This window comes from Nomascus leucogenys, chromosome 25 (assembly GCF_006542625.1).
Source record: "Nomascus leucogenys isolate Asia chromosome 25, Asia_NLE_v1, whole genome shotgun sequence".
In the NCBI taxonomy this organism is placed as follows: Eukaryota; Metazoa; Chordata; class Mammalia; order Primates; family Hylobatidae; genus Nomascus; species Nomascus leucogenys.
In genome coordinates, this window is record NC_044405.1 from 20,056,670 (window position 1) to 20,072,995 (window position 16,326).

Consider the following 16,326-nt stretch of genomic DNA (forward strand, 5'->3'; position numbering starts at 1 on the left):
AAAATGGACTAATACAGAGGGAGAACTGAAATGCTCAAATATCAAAAGTTGTTTGAAAAAATAATTTTGAAGCTTTTGTGGAAAACACAGACTCTGTTGACATATTCCAGATTTTTACTAGGTTTGTGGATTTTATCCCTGAACTCACTGTTTCTCTTCTTTTCATAGTATATGGCTGTTCACATAAAAGTAAGTAGGGAGAAGTAAAAACTGCTTTTTTTTTTGTCCTTCACACTACCAAGTGCTGTTTTGCACCCAAATGTATATTTAAAACAAATATTTATTGATTACCTGCCAAGTAGCAGACATTGTGCTTGGGGCTGGGGGTGTAACAGTGATTAGAACAAACACAGCCCCTGCTTTTCTGGAGAACTTCAGCCTAGATAGTGATCCAGAAAGAACCAACTACCATGCAACATGAGGACGAGGACCACAGGAGATTGCTGGGCCGGGTGGGAAGAGCAGGCTGGCAGGCTGGGCAGTGACAACAGTCTAGGGGAAAGTTAGATTCTAGATCTCTGACCATGAGGCCTGGCCCCCCCGCCATATGCCCGTCTATTTGGAAGATGAATCAATTTATCCATCTATCTGCACAACAGATGGATGTATGAATGACAGCCATGTAGAAATAGTTACTCTGTCAGGTGGTCCGTTTTTAATTATATATTTTGTAGAATGTAATTTTATATTACTATCCATAACTTCTTTTCACCTAAGCCAGTGATGTCTCAGCAGCCAGACTGTGTTTACAGACCTTGACTTTGAGCACAGTAACTTAACAACTATTAAAGCTCTATGGCACATGAAAGATTATTTCCTTCCTTCTCTTTCTATGGTAGGAGACTACAGTGAGGAGTGTAAGTGAAGGCCAAAATGAGGGAGGGGAAAATAAATCACTGTAATTATAGTACACAAGCAAGGAGGACCTGGAAATGTGACCTAGGTCATTCCATGTCCCCTTTCTGCAGTTATTTCTTTAAGGAGCAGCACTTATTTTTACAAAGGAGGGGCAACACAGTGCTGATGAAGTAGCTGTCAGTTCCAGGGCACCCTTTTGGTTTCCAGGTGTGAGAGTTCAAAACTGTCCTGGAGAAGCCAGGCAGCTGGGTCCTTTTCCATAAACCTAGATTTTGGCTTCCAGCTAGGGAGACTCTCCACTGGAGAGGGTGGCTGGCTGCTGAGAGAGAAGAAAGCCTGGACCCATTGTTCTCAAGGCTTTAGGCTTTTATTTTCCTAGCTTTGGTGGGGTGGTGGGGTAGGGGGCGGTGTGTAGGATGCTGCAGTCCAGTAGGAAGAAGCTGATAGGCACTCCAGCAGTCCCCCGAGCGGTGACCCTGGTCCTCCTCTAGGCACCTAGGGACATGGGGATGATGAATCAGAGCAAGGAGGACACTGTTTTATTCCCTGGCTGGAACACACAATGATATTCTGATGGGGTCCTTAGGATGAAGGCCATATGGCCTGTCCAAGACGTCGGCACATCACAGCCATCATCTGCTTTGAAGGCCACACAAACTAAAGGTGTTATTGTTCTGGAGATCCAGTGATACCCTTTCTCCCTAAATAAGAAAACTCAACACACTTTTTTGGTGCCTTTGGTGTGAGAGCCTTGGAGGTGAGTTCAAAGAACCTTAGAAAGACTTAACTCTCTCCCCCAGCTTTGTTCTCTTTGTTTTAACTCCGGGTTGGATACCTTCAACTCTTTTCCCATAAATGATCAAACTGGATGAAGTTTTGGGTTGCACTCAGCGGCTTCTCTGTGTCATTTGTAACTCTCCAAACAGAGAATCTAGTGCTTAAAGAAACACAGAGGCATTAACACATCAGACATGGAGGGGGACACTTTTTTGTTAGCTGCCCTTTTTACTAATATATTATGATGCTTTGAATCATAAATAACAGCAATAAAGCAAGAATGTTCTGTCACTCTCCAGGTATTAAGACTCTTGCTACGGGAAGTCCTGCACATATATAGCTCCACCCATGGCTGAGTACAAAACAACAACTCCATTGCTTTTAGACACTACTAAGGTTTTCTTAACCCATTTATGCCTGGTATTCCATTATTGGACCGCTAAGCTTGTGGAAGTTACTTATATCCTACTGCTCAAGGTCATCGCCAAGGTCTGCTTTTTCACACAAAAAATTTGCAACCTCAGGCATAAATGGGTTAAGCCAGTTCAAGTTAGTAAATAACTAAAATGCTCAAAGCATTTATTAATATGATTAAGAACATATGCCTTGGCTGGGCGTGGTGGCTCATGCCTGTAATCCAGCACTTTGGGAGGCTGAGGTGGGCAGATCACGAGGTCAAGAGTTCAAGACCAGCCTGGCTAACAGGGTGAAACCCTGTCTCTACTAAAAATACAAAGTTAGCAGGGCGTGGTGGCATGCGCCTGTAGTCTCAGCTACTTGAGAGGCTGAGGCAGGAGAATCACTTGAACTCAAGAGGCGGAGGTTGCCATAAGCTGAGATCAAGCCACTGCGCTCCAGCCTGGGTGACAGAGTGAGACTCCATGTCAAACAAAACAAAACAAAAACCCAAAACCAAAAACATATGCTTTGAGCATTTTAGCACAGCCTGGAATCATATAGTGTGGTGGATTAAAGATGGCTGCCATTTCTTTAATACTCCTATTAAGAAATGAGGTTTGATTCTCCTCCCTCTGAATCTGGCCTGACCTTAGTGACTACTTGGTAACCAGTAGAATATAGTGGATGTGATGCTGGGTGATTTTTGTCATGCAAGACTGTGTGGCTTCTGCCTTATTCACTGACCATCTTGAGGTCACCATGCTGGTGGGGCTACCTGTAGGTGCTCCATTTGACAATCCTAGCTGAGCCCAGCCTTCCAGCCATCTCTGCAAGATGCTGGGCATGTGTGTGAAGCTGTCTTGGCACCCTCAGACCAGACCATCCACAAGACGCTGGGCATGTGTATGAAACTGTCTTGGCCCCTCAGAGCAGCCCATCTGCCAGCTGAACACCGCTGAGTAACCTTCGTCAGTGCCACACAGAACAGAAGGGTCACCCAGGCAAACCTCGCTCAAATCCTTCACTCACAAAATCATGACATACTCTAAACCAGGTACTCTAGGCTGATAAATTGTGGGTAATTTGTTACATGGCAATTGGTGACTGGGTTATGCCATGATTGATATCTCCTCTAAGCTAGTGAAATCTGAGTGGGTGAAAAGACAGGGCCTGATGGGAGGTGTGGAGTAACAGTTGAAAGCAGTTCCAAGGGGGAGGGGGCAATCAGAGGAAAGGAAGGAGGCTCCGTGCAGCCAGTTCTTCCATTTGGTGCCTGCATTTTTTTCCTTTTGAGTCACTGTAGGGATTGGACTACTCTGTTATTCAAGAACCTAAACCACTGGGGTATATAAAAACAGGCTGCATTATTAAGCAGGCTTTCTAGAACAAGATGTTCCTTTGTTGCAATAATTCCTTGTGAGAATTTCACAAGGAAATAAGCTTTTCATCTCCATGTAAAAGCTTCAGTTGGTATCAGGCCATATTATTAAATATGGATTAAAAATAGCCCTGGAGTTTTCAAAGCATAATTCATATATAAGAATAGATGGCAAATACCAGTTTGTTTGCTCAAGGACTTCTTATGCCTTGATCCCACCTGCTGTTACAATGAACACTAACATAATTAAGCCTTTTGCTAGAATTGAAAGCTAGAAGCAATGTGGTTCAGTAATTAATCAATGTGAGTCAAGGGTAGTCACCCACTTAATCCATTGAATAATAAATTAATTGTTACAACAGCTGAAAAGAAAAAATACTATACATACTTGGGAATATGTTTAGGATTAGTAGTTTTTTTGAAATGTTTAGACCTATGTTTGAAAGTGTTAAGACCTAAAATATATTTCTTAGCATCTAAATGTAGGAGTGAATAAAGTTAATTTCTAAGTTTTAATGAAGAGTGAGAAGTCTGTTTTAAGGGAAAGCCTAGCTCCTTTTATGGCCTGGAGTGAGGAATCTGGCAACAAATTTTACTGATAATTGCAGACAATGAGCATTGGGATGCAGCTGTCTGCTCCACTGGGGGTTTGCAGTCTAAAGTATTGGTTGAGCATGCAAACAAAGTCAGTCTAGAAAGTGTGGACTTTTATTTATTTACAAAAAAAAATGTCTTTTCTAAAATAGGCCTTGCTGCAATGATGATACATGTTTCCTTTATGGACTTACAAGAAGTGTGATGCCCACTATTTGTGTCATAGTTTGAGCTGGTATAATAACAATGGACAATACTAGCAAAGATGTGAAAACGAGGGGACACAATAGTCTTTCCCCTCATTTCTCATCAGTGTGGCCGCCACCCACCATTGGTTTGACTCTTACTCGGTTCGGAGCCTTATTTCTGCTGCTGGGTTTTGTTGGCTGTTGCTGTCCTCGCTGGCTATTTTTTCTCCCCACTAGAGGGCAGGCGAGGGAAGACAAAAGACGGAGAATAATGGGGCCACCCGGGTGGTCTCCTCTGCGGCTAGTGTTCCCCTGGCCTTACAGAGAGGCTAAGAAGCAGAGACGCCTTACAGATAGTCTGCACAGACGCCCCATATGCCCCATCTGCTCTGCCCTTGACCCTTTCATTGCAGGATGACCTGACGCCTGCCCCACCTCAGGTAGCTCCATCTTGCACCTAACCTAGAGGTGGGGGATAAGACCAGCGAGGGTCTCTAGTTTGCTAATATAGACTGTAGAGGAAGAAGGGAGAAGAAGGTGACTGAGCTGAGAAAGGCTTGGGCAGAGGGTTCAGGGAGACAGCTGAGCGGACCTCAGTGGTGGGTCTCATGACTGGGATGCAATGAGACTGATTTTCCTCCTTCTCTAAGGGAGACTTGACTTATTTCTAAGGGGAAAGAGAAATTCCAGAATTTGAGCTGAAGTAGCAAATTCTGATGGCCGCAATGTCAGAATTTCCCCCAAAGAAGCCTGCTTGTATTCTATGACTTCTTCGAAGGTGTCCAAGTCCCTTCTAGAAATTGTGAAATAGGTCGGGCGTGGTGGTGTGAGCCACTTGTCCAGCCAGGATCTTCCTTTCTAATCTCTCAGGGCACTTTCATGAAGCTGCTGTCAGTGTGGGGTGAGGGAATGAGGTGAGCCAGCTCTCTCGCGCTTCAAAGAGAGAGCAAAGGGCTCCTTCTTTATTCTTCCCTTGCCTGAGGAGGACCCTGCCCACACCTACATCTTTGAAGCCAACAGCCCTCTGGTTTCTTCCTCATGAACTGCAGTTCCAGATGCAGGGAGAGGGTGGAGCAGAGAAGGAGATGGATTTCTGGGCACTGTACCTCCCCTTTGGTTTTCCACACCTCCAGCAGTCGTGGTGAGACCCACTCTTAGGAAGACGTTGTCAGTGCTCAGCACAACCCCACAGGTGCGTGTTGACATTGGAGAAGCCCAGGTGAACTGGTGTTGGAAGGTACTTGGATGAAGAATGATGTTTTTCCTTTGGGGATTGGGAGGTGCGTGTAGAACAACACCAGAGATGGCTTCCACGGTCTGTGTTTCAAACCATGTGCCCTGCATCTCACTACCATTCGGAGTATTATTGTTTATTATTATGTCCTGCTCATTCTCATTGCAAGTCCACTTTCTTATATGGAAGATGCTCTAACAAGTGTCTCATTTGGTGAGTTAAGGGATTTGAAGCTTTTTTTTTTCCGGAGAATCATCTGGGGCTGGATGGACTTGGTATCCGTTGATACTGCTTGACACAGCTCCAGGGGCACTAAACTCCCCAGTGCAGACTGGAATACAAATGCGCCCTGAGATGCTGTGCAATGTCAGGCTGGGGCCTTCTCTGGGGACTAGGGCTGCTGAAGATTTTTCTTTTCAATCCACTTTCTTAGGTTTGGCAGAAGCTTTCGGACAACTCCATGTCTTTGTTGGCTCTCTGATATTTCCTTGAACACTTTATTATTTTTGATTCACCCCAACACAGCGTGAAATGATGCTTCTTGCTCCACACTGTCTTATCTGAACAGATGCTTCTCTTTCCTTTTAGGAGCCATTCTGACTCTAGCTCTCTAGTCTTGAGGCTAGACAAGTTTCTTCTCCTTTATTCTTGGAAAAGACTTTCATTATTTTCTGAGTCTGTTTCCCATAGTTGGATCACAGGAACTTGTTTGGAGCTTCCAGCAGGAATGTCCAGACCCTTGTATATTCCCTGACAAAGGACAGACGTCTTGATGGGTGAGGGTGGGGTGAGTGGGGATCGTTCTCTGGTCTGGCTCACAGCTCAGAGGGGGTGAGGGCACAGCGTTGCCTGGATATCCAGGTGTGCAGGATCAGCCTCTAGGCCGGTGCTGTCACCCCACAGCACAGCCAAGTTATCATCACATGACATTTTCTTCTCGAAATAGACAGCACATATCTTTTCCTATTTAATTGCCTGCTGGCACCTTCTTGTGAAATATTTGCAAGTTATTCTCTGTAGAGAATATATTTTATTGCCTCCTTTTCGAATTCCAGTTTTCTAAAGCCTTACTTTGCTTTACCCCTTAACACAGGACTGAAATCTGGCAGTTTCTTAAGTCACTGGACTTGCCTAGATTGGATTTAGGGTAACACATGAGCTTATTTGGAAAATCCCAGCCTCTCCTTTGTGTGGTGTAGGTGTGTTTGTTCATCTGCATGTGGCAGATGAAGTGACTCACTACCCTGACACTGGGTTGGTGTGTTCACCATATGATTTGCAGCCGGTTAGGGACATTGGTTTGCTGCTCACTGAGCATAACTGCCCCCTTTGAAAACAGGAGCCTTTGAAGATCTGCTCCTCAACTGGTTTGTGGACAATTACATGAAGCTGATTTCAGGCTGGGTCAGGGTTAGTGAATCCTGAAATAGTATGGGTGCCCCCTCCCTTTCCTTTCCCCAGGGTGAGAGTGGGAAGGGAGTTATAATATATGCCAAAAAAAAAAAAAAAGGCATGTGGCACAGAAAAGAATTCCTTATCATAAAGCCCAGACTTGGCCAGTTAGGCTGGTGTTTCTCCCTGTTTGGAGAGCAGCTGATCCCCTTTGGTCTTGGGCCATGGCCTTCCTCTTGTGTGGGTCAAACCAGGCCATAAAATATAGTTGTAGTCACTCACAGTGGAAAATGGGGGAAGGTAAAGTTTCCAGATAATTCCATAATGTCTGAGATATCCTAAAGCTCTCTCTCTAAATTGCTAACTTCTACAGGGAGGTATTGTATGTCCTTGCTCACTGACAAAGAACTTTCAAGTTTAGCAAATACATTTTCCATGAACTAGGAACCCTTTAACTTGTAAAGATTCGGAGACTACGAGGAAATGCAAAACTGAAATTTAACAGTTAAAACTGGAGAAGTCACTCCTCTGAACATATTAATAGTTCTGATAAAATTTTGTGATTTCCCTAAATGCCACACTTTTTTTTGATTCTTTGATTTTCCTGCTCTTGAAGCTTAAAGCCAAGTTTTTTGATTTAATACATAATATGATTTTTATGCACTCCTGGTTGATTCTTTTGTCTCCTTTCACCAATGCAAAATGTCAGGCTGGCTTAAGTGTAAAGCTTGTGAAACCCGAAGTTTTGGTTTAGTAATACAGGCTTTCCTTTCAATGTCTGTGGCCAGGAAAAAAAAAAGGGAGTGTCAGGGGAAAATTAGCAGGTTGATACAGATTAGGTTTCTTAAACATGAGGATATAGGGCAAGGTTTACCAAATTCGCATTTAAATGAAAAATACCATCCCACTTCACCGTTGATCTGGCGTTTTGTCCTATAGCACATTGTGCAATTGCCTCACTCCTTTACAAGGAATTTTGTTTGTGCTGAAAGCCATTCATTTGTTTGCTTTTTTTGTTGAAATTGTTCCATTAAGGAAGGCAACTGCAGGAGAAACTGATGAGGTAATTGATTACAGGTGGCTCTTGTTCTGTTTGCCCTTTAAAATGAAGCAAAACTTTTCAATGAACGTGTCATCCATGAGATCTATTGAGAACTTTAATTTAGCAATCCAAATCTTCTTAGTATCTTAGGTTGCTATTTTTTCAGTATTCCAGGTGATTTAATTTTAATATTTGACCAGCTGTAGTCATTAAGACAGTTTCTCAAAACTGCCTCAAACTTTTTAGAAAGAGATCTGACAGGCATGTCTTTACAAAATGTAATTTATTAAGACAAGAGTGCTCATCTAGCTTTGCCACTTCTTCAGCCACCTCTGGGAAGGTGTCACCGTTGAGAAGGTATAGAAAAGTTATGAAAACGAACACCTTCACTTTGTGTATAAGGAAATGGACAGATAGTGTCAACTCATGGGGAGGTTAGAGGTCACTGGAGCTGGTGCCTCCTTTTAGTTTGGCCTGAGGGAAGACGACCACATATGTACCTTGACAGACCGTGGCTTTTTTCTAGACAATCCTCTGTGATTCAGGCTTTCATGAAAGGCTGGTGGGGGCATTTGTAGATAGGTGGATTCTCCCAGATCTCGCAAATCATACCACGTAGATGATCACCCGCTTTCTACCTGACTGCAAAGCCTCTGATTTCTGGCATCTTTTAAAAGGAAGCATTCTAAAATCCATATTGGCTCTAAACCTGATCTCATAATAATTTCCTTAAGAACCCTTAAGATATTTTGGTTTACTCACTAGTTTCAGTGTAAACAAAAAGTACTATACAATTCCCAGCTCCCAGTTGCAGAGAACTTTCATATATTGGTCATTGAAACTGACCTGAGTATGTTTGAAGGACTGGACTTTTTTTCTTTGTTAATAGATTGCTCTAGGCCTTTGGCCTTTTTAAAACTTACAAACATTGTAAGGAAAGATGAAGAGAAGGCAGGTGCCTCCCTGGACCCCCACCTCCAGGGAGCTATGTGTTTCTAAAGAACTTTGCAAAAGAGCTGGGGAATTCTGAACCAACTGAGAAAGCTGAGTCTGAACACTTTTAGAGATAATTAGAATTTCTTTTTCTTGGTCCGCTCTGCCAGCATATGGGGTGACCCTACTCTCCCACCACTGGACTTCCTCCCCAGCCCCACCCCTTGTTCTTTAATGAGAGTCGAGAAATAATTTACCAATCTTAAATTGCTGTTTTCCTAACATAAGGCAAAGTGTGCACCATCTAGCTGCTGACCTCAAATCAAGATGCATTTTTAAAAGCACGCTGTTCAGGTCCTAATTCTGTTTGAGGTGCCTGGACAAAAAGACGTTGCCTTCTTCCGGTGATTCTTTTGTGAAGTCTAGGAGGTCTGTCAGGGGTTAGAAAGACCAGGTTGTCCTCGTTTTTCCAGGACTCTCCTGGTTTTAAAACTGAAAATCCTGTGTAGCAGGGTATCACTGAGTCCCAGGGAAATCTAGATGATTTAGTTCCCCCTAGGGGCTAGAAACTAACTTGTAACATTTTCCCACAAAACCTAATTAGGAATGGAGACAGGAAATGGGAAGGTGATAAATGAGTGCATCTCTTGACCACTAGGGGGCACCAATGGCCTCCCGAAGTTGTTTCCCTACCTTGACGTTTGAGGGTAGGTTCTAAAAACCACAGTAAGGAACCAAGATTTAAAAAGGCAAAATGTCATGGGTAGACCCTTCATCCTCTTGTGGTGATGATCCAGGTCTGTGCCTTGTTAGATTTTTGGCTAGAAGGACCTCAAATCACTCTTGCCAAGTTGAAAAATTGGCGAAAAATAACCATGTGAATCCAAACAGAAAGTTCCGTTTGGAGCTTGTCCATTAGAAGCTGTGGCCCCAAAGGTGATGTGAAGGAACAAGCAGGCCTCCCCACAGTTCAGGTCGAAACAGTTACTGTAGTTCACAAGTCGACGTAGAGGAGTTGTGGTCTTGCCTTGCGACAGGGTTTGGATCTGTGTCCCTGCCCAAATCTGACAGCGAATTGTGATCCCCAGTGCTGGAGGAGGGGCCTGATGGCAGGTGATTGGATCATGGGGAGAACTTCCCCCTTGCTGTTCTCTTCATAATGAGTTCTTATGAGATCGGTTTTTGTTGTTGTTGTTGTTGTTGTTGACGGAGTCTTGCTCTGTCACCCAGGCTGGAGTGCAGTGGCACCATCTCGGCTCACTGCAAGCTCCACCTCCTGGGTTCGCATCATTCTCCTGCCTCAGCCTCCCAAGTAGCTGGGGACTACAGGCACCACCATGCCCGGCTAATTTTTTCTTTTTTTTTTTTTTTTTTTTTTGTATTTTTAGTAGAGGCGGGGTTTCACTGTGTTAGCCAGGATGGTCTTTATCTCATTACCTCGTGATCCTCCTGCCTTGGCCTCCCAAAGTGTTGGGACTATAGGTGTGAGCCACCGCACCCGGCCGAGATCTGGTTTTTTTTGTTTCTCTTTTTTATTTTTGAGACAGGGTCTCACTGTGTTGCCAAGGCTGAAGTGCAGTAGTGGAGCAGTGTGATCTGCGCTCACTGCCGCCTTGACCTCCTGGGCTCAAGCAATCCTCCAGTCTCAGCTTCCCAAGTAGCTGAGACCACAGGTGCATGCCACCATGCCCAGCTATTTTTTGTTTGTATTTTTTTGTAGAGACAAGGTTTCACCATGTTGCCTAGGCTGCGATCTGGTTGTTTAAAACTGTGTGGCACCTCCTCCTTTGCTCTCTTCCTCCTTCTCCAGCCATGTAGGACGTGCCTGCTTCCCCTTCACCTTCTGCCATGATTGCAAGTTTCCTGAGGCCTCCCCAGCCATGCTTCCTGTACAGCCTGCAGAGCCATGAGCCAGTTAAACATCTTTCTTTATAAATTACCCCATCTCGGGTAGTTCTTTGTAGTAATGTGAGAATGGACTAATACACCTTGGTTGTTAGAGGTTCAGTGCAGGGATTCTCACATTTTCTCCATGGTATCCATGGCCATCATGCAAATCTTTGGAAAATGAGCAGAGTGGCTCGATGCAGGAAGTTTCTGAAATAGGCTAAGTACTACCTGCTTCAGGGTTTCCTCCCTCTGCATGTTGATGAGTAGTTGACCTGCTGAACTGTCCTGGGGAAAAGTTGAGGATTCCCATGTGGAAATTCAGCTGTATTTGTTTCCTATCATTGCCATAACAAATTACACCACAAGCTTGGTGGCTTTGAATAACTCCAATTTATTAACTCACAGTTCTGTTGATCAGAAACTTGACATGGGTCTCACTGAACTAAAATCAAGGCACTAGCAGGGCTGCATTTCTTTCTGGAGGCTCTAGGAGATAATCCGGGTCCTCACCTCCCCAGCTTCTAGAGGCTGCTTGCCTGTCTTGGCTCATGGCCCATCCTCCGTCTTTACTCCAGCCATATTTCATTGCTCCGACCCTTCTTCCCTAATCAAACCTGTCCTGACCACAGCTGGGAAAGTTTCTCATTTTCAAGGGCTCATGTGATGAGATTGGGTTTACCTAATAATCCAGGATGATCTCCCCATCTCAAAATCCATAACCTTGATATCATTTGCAAAGTCATTTTTGCCATGCAAGGTAATGCATTCAAAGATGCTGTGAACTAGGACATGGACGTCTTTGAGGGGCCACTATTCTTCCTACTGCACCAGTAAATGCCCTAGAGCTTGTTCTCTCACATTCTGTCATGGTCATTCCAGGCCATGGCCAGAGAGAGTGTGGTCAAGGGTTGACCTATTTGGAAAGTCAGTTTGTGGTTATTTGCTTGGCTGTGTTGGGGATTGCCCTATTGACCCTAACCAGTGTCTTCTCAGACTCTGAAATGAGAAGAGCAAGTCTGAAAAGTCCCTTTCCTACATTAGGAAGTGGCCTTACTTGGTGTGCTGTGCTCTCTGGGTGCTTTTATTGAAAGCTATGCATAGCCAAGGCAGACATTGGTTTTACCTGCTTTAAAAAATTCCAGACCCAAATTCTTTTGGCTAAACAACATGAAATGTGCTACCTGGGGCCATGATGGCCTGGATTAAAGCAGATTTGATGAGATTTTCCAAGGAGATCCATGGCCCTACCTGCCCTGTTGGAAGAAAGGGTGGAATTGTTTGCCCAGGTGCAGGCTTTGCCGGACTTCCTGGTTTCTGCAGGTGGATGTTCGCCCCACTAGGTTAGCCAAGGGCATGGGAATGGAGGATGAGGCCTGTTGTTAATCAGGCAGAAGGACATTTTGCACTCTAGGTGTTGGTGTGGGGGAATGCAACGTCAAACCCATTGTCATCTGGAGTTGTAGCAAGGGTTTCCTACAGAGGGGACAGAATATGCACACATGACTAGAGGCCTCCCCATACCTGGACTACCTGGCCACCAAAGTTGTCCACCAGGGCTGCTGAATGTTTTCTCTCCAATGCCCCAAGCACACAGGCCGTGCATGTTTTACAGCCTCAACCCAGCTCCATTTTCTGTCCTAACCACTGTTTGTACTTTGCACTCTCCACCTGCTTCTGATATGTTTTCTCTCAACACCATGGATTCCAAACCTTACAGAGCAGAGCTGGGTAAAACAAACAAGCCAACTCCCATCACTCTGAGGAAGGACCCTGCTGGCCCTGGGGTCCCCTCCATTTGTCCAGGGTGGGAATGAGAGAATGAATCCTAGCTGACTGCCTGGGTTCAAATCCTGCTTTGTGACCTTGGACAAGTTTCTCTACCTCCTTGTGTCTTGGTTTTCTTAAATGGACATAGTAGTAGTACCTACACCTGATAGGCTTGTTGCTAGGATTAAATCTGAGTTGATACAAGTGCTCAGAACCATGAGTAGTACAGAGCACATGCTCCATATGTGTTAGTTGCTATCATTATCACTTTCATCATTACCATTATTATTTTGCAACATAGCCATTTTGCTCATAATCACATTTGTAAAAGACAGAACTGGAATCTGCGATCTTCTTAAGGCCTCAGGTGTATTATTTTGAGAAATGCGTGTAATTATGTATCTCCTTTTTAGAATGAGAATTGGGGGCTAAGTTCCAAGGTGGCATGTATGAATCGATACTGATCTTTTGATCTCGAAATTCCTGGGATGTGGCACCCGTTCAGGTGCACAGGGCACTCGTTTCTCACCAGCTGCTGATGGGTTGGGGATGCCTGCAGGGTCTCCTGGTTGGACTTGGACAGAGATTCTTGCTTTTCTCTTTAATCCAGGGACAGTATAGAGGATCAAAGAGAAATTGCAGCCTTTGCTGAGAGTGATTTAGAGATTCAGAAATGAGGAGGGCCTGGTGTCTGGTCCATTTGGGTGGTGCCCTTTGGTCTGGAGTGTCTGTCACAATTCTGGGGTAGGTTTGCCACCTGAGCTACATCAGTGATTTTAACTGCATCTCTAGTTGAGCTGAGCAGCAGACTCTTCCAAAGGTGGCCAAAGCCAGGAGGGGAAAGGCCATCCCTGTATTAGCTGGTTCTCCATAGACTTGGGGAGTTTGTTAGGCTTGTCTTAAATTCCCATCTCCTCCCTGAACACTGACAGACCTCAGCCCTGTTTATCTGGTCCTTTCCCCTTCCCTCCCCTCCCCTTCCCTTCCCTTCTCTTCCCAGCAGCTGGTATTTCCCTATCTTGGGTCCCACCTCCTCAGCACTCAAAGTGTCTGATGGATGCATCTATGCTGGTGTTTTCATTAGCGAGGAGCAAAGGCCTGCTTCTTGGTGAAGAAAACATCAACAATGGTGTTTCCCCATCTAAAAATAAGTCTTTTATCTGGGCAGACAATAGGGTGACCAATAATCCCAGCTTGCCCAGGAGTTAGGGGGAGATGGTGGGATTTTCAGTTTTAAAATCAGGACAGTCCTGGGCAAACCAGGGTGAGTTGGTAACGCAGTGATTGTCATTTTGGGTGGGTGGGGAAAGGAGCCCCTGACAGGCAGGCTGGGGAGACATTTGGGGATAGTTGAGGCCAGGAGAACTGCAGGGCCTGCTGAGGCTCTCCTTCAGGAGGAGTGATTTCGCTGTCTCTGGCTGCCTGTGATGAGGAATCTCATAGGCCTGTGTGAGGACAGGGTTTTGCTGTCTCTACAGGAGCTCACTGTGATGAGGAATCTCATAGGCCTGTGAGGACAGGGTTTCATTGTCTCTGTAGGAGCTGCCTGTGATGAGGAGTCTCATAGACCTGTGAGGACAGTGGTCATTTGCTCCATGATGTGACTTTTCATGGGGTACCTTCTGTGATCCTGGCCATGTGCTTCCATGGGGAGTGGGAAGAAAATTCACATGGGCCAGGCCTCAAGGAGGCATTAGCACTTGTTCTGTAGGGAGGCTGACACTGTCCTGCTCTGAAGGAATGTCACCTACAGGAAACAATTAGTAACCAATTGGGTGCTAAAGGAAGGAAGGAAGGACAGAAGGAAGGAAGGAAAGAGACAAAAGGAATGAAGAAGGAAGGAAGGGAGGGAGGGAAGGAAAGGGATGGAAGGAAGAAAGGAAAGAGAAAGACAGAAGGGAGGAAGGAAGGAAAGAGGAAGGGAGGAAGGAAGGAAAGAGGAAGGAAGGAAGGAAGCAAGGAAGGAAAGAGAAAGACAGACGGAAGGGAGGATGGAAGGAAGGAGAGCAGATTATCCAAGGTTCCTAAGGGTTGTGTCAGGCATTGTTCTAGGCGTTGTATGTGTACCATCTCATTTAATTCTTATCCAGCACTAAGAGGTAGGTACTATTATGCTTTCACTGTACATGAAGAAAGACAGACACTAGAAGGTCAGGTGACTTGCCAGTGGTCACACTGCCTGGGAGCACTGTGATTCCAATTTGCATTTTAATAACATTCCAGCAGAATGACCTAAGGAAAATGGCATCTTATCAGGGTTAACCTTGTCCAGAATACAGGTTAGGAATTCCAGCCAGAGAGACCCACCAGGCACGAGGCTCTGAGACCCAGCAAGAGCGGCTTCAAAAGCAGAAACGCTGTGCTGGGCGAGAGACTGATGATCAGGTAAAGGGTAGGGAAGAGTCCAGTTTCCATCTTGGGCACCAGGAAAGACAGTGGGGCCATTGACTGGAGAGAGGAGAGCGAGAGAGAGAGCCCACTTTACTCTTTGAAGTCTGCTTGCATCTTTGGCCAGGTTATTTAGCATCTCTGAAGTTCAGTTTCCTTGTTTATAAAATGGGAGGAATAATAGGACATGTCTTACACGATTTTAAGAGGATTAAATTCAACAACATTCACAAATGATTTAGAACCTTACCTGAAGTCAGAGTAGATAGTCAGTGAATGGTAGCTGTGACGTTTTGTTTTGTTTTGTTTTTGAGACGGGGTCTCCCTCTGACACTCAGGCTGGAGTGCAGTGGGGAAATCTCAGCTCACTGTAGCTTCGACCTCCTGGGCTCAAGCGATTCTCCCACCTCAGCCTCACAGGGAGCTGGGACTACAGGCGCATGCCACCATACCCAGCTATTTTTTTTTTTTTAATTTTTGGTAGAGACAGGGTTTCACCATGTTGCCCACCTCGGCCTCCCCAAAGTGCTGAGATTACAGGTGTGAGCCACCACACCTGGCCTATTATCTGTTTTTAAAGTCACCTTAGAAATTGTTGCTTTTTGGAGGATATTCTCTTTAATTCCTGTTCTGCCAAGGAATGAGCTAGTTTGTTCCTCCTGCATCTTGTTATTGAAGCAGCATCGTTCGTCTGGGGTAGTACTAGAGGTTCGTTGCCTCATGCCAAGGAAATCAAGGACACAGACACAGGTGAAGTGAGGTTAAGAACGGAGGTTTAACAGGCAAAAGAAAGAGAAAAAAGAATAGCTCTCCCTCCTGCAGAGAGACAGGGGCGCCCCAGTGGGTCTTCTGTTCCTGTGGTGAAGTGCATCGGGTTTTATAGACTGGCTTGAGGAGGTGGTTGTTTGATTTAAATAGAGCCCAAAGATTGGTAGGACCGGGCATGATGTTTACATAGCGCAGGAAGAAGCTGGCTACCACCCCACCCTAATCTTTTTTTAAGCCGGCTGGAGCCACGTTGCCGGTTCCTTTACTGTACACGTGGTTGATAAAGCAAAGGGAAGATGGAGCCGCCATGTTGAACATGCCTGGCCCCCTGGTGGCCTTTGCCTGTTGTCACAGCTGCCGGCATTCACCCGTGCAAGCTTCCCGCTTGCTTATCCATGTTTGCAGCTCGATTTTATAGGCTGCTTTTTGTTAGAAAAGAAATGATTTGGCCGAGGAGGGCGGATCACGAGGTCAGGAGATTGAGACCATCCTGGCTAACACGGTGAAACCCCGTCTCTACTAAAAATACAAAAAATTAGCCGTGCGTGGTGCCGGGTGCCTGTGGTCCCAGCTACTCCGGAGGCTGAGGCAGGAGAATGGGGCGAACCCGGGAGGCGGAGCTTGTAGTGAGCCAAGATCGCGCCACTGCACTCCAGCCTGGGCGACAGAGCGAGACTCCGTCTCAAAAAAAAAAAAAAAAAAAAAAAAAAAAAAAAAA

At 45.3% G+C, this 16,326-nt stretch overlaps 1 protein-coding gene across 3 annotated transcripts in view; it reads left to right on the plus strand.

The window, feature by feature from the left end:
- The window catches only part of CLIC6 (chloride intracellular channel 6), a 46,453-nt gene that overhangs the window by 14,372 nt on the left and 15,755 nt on the right, over positions 1–16,326 (plus strand). The window lies entirely within an intron of this gene.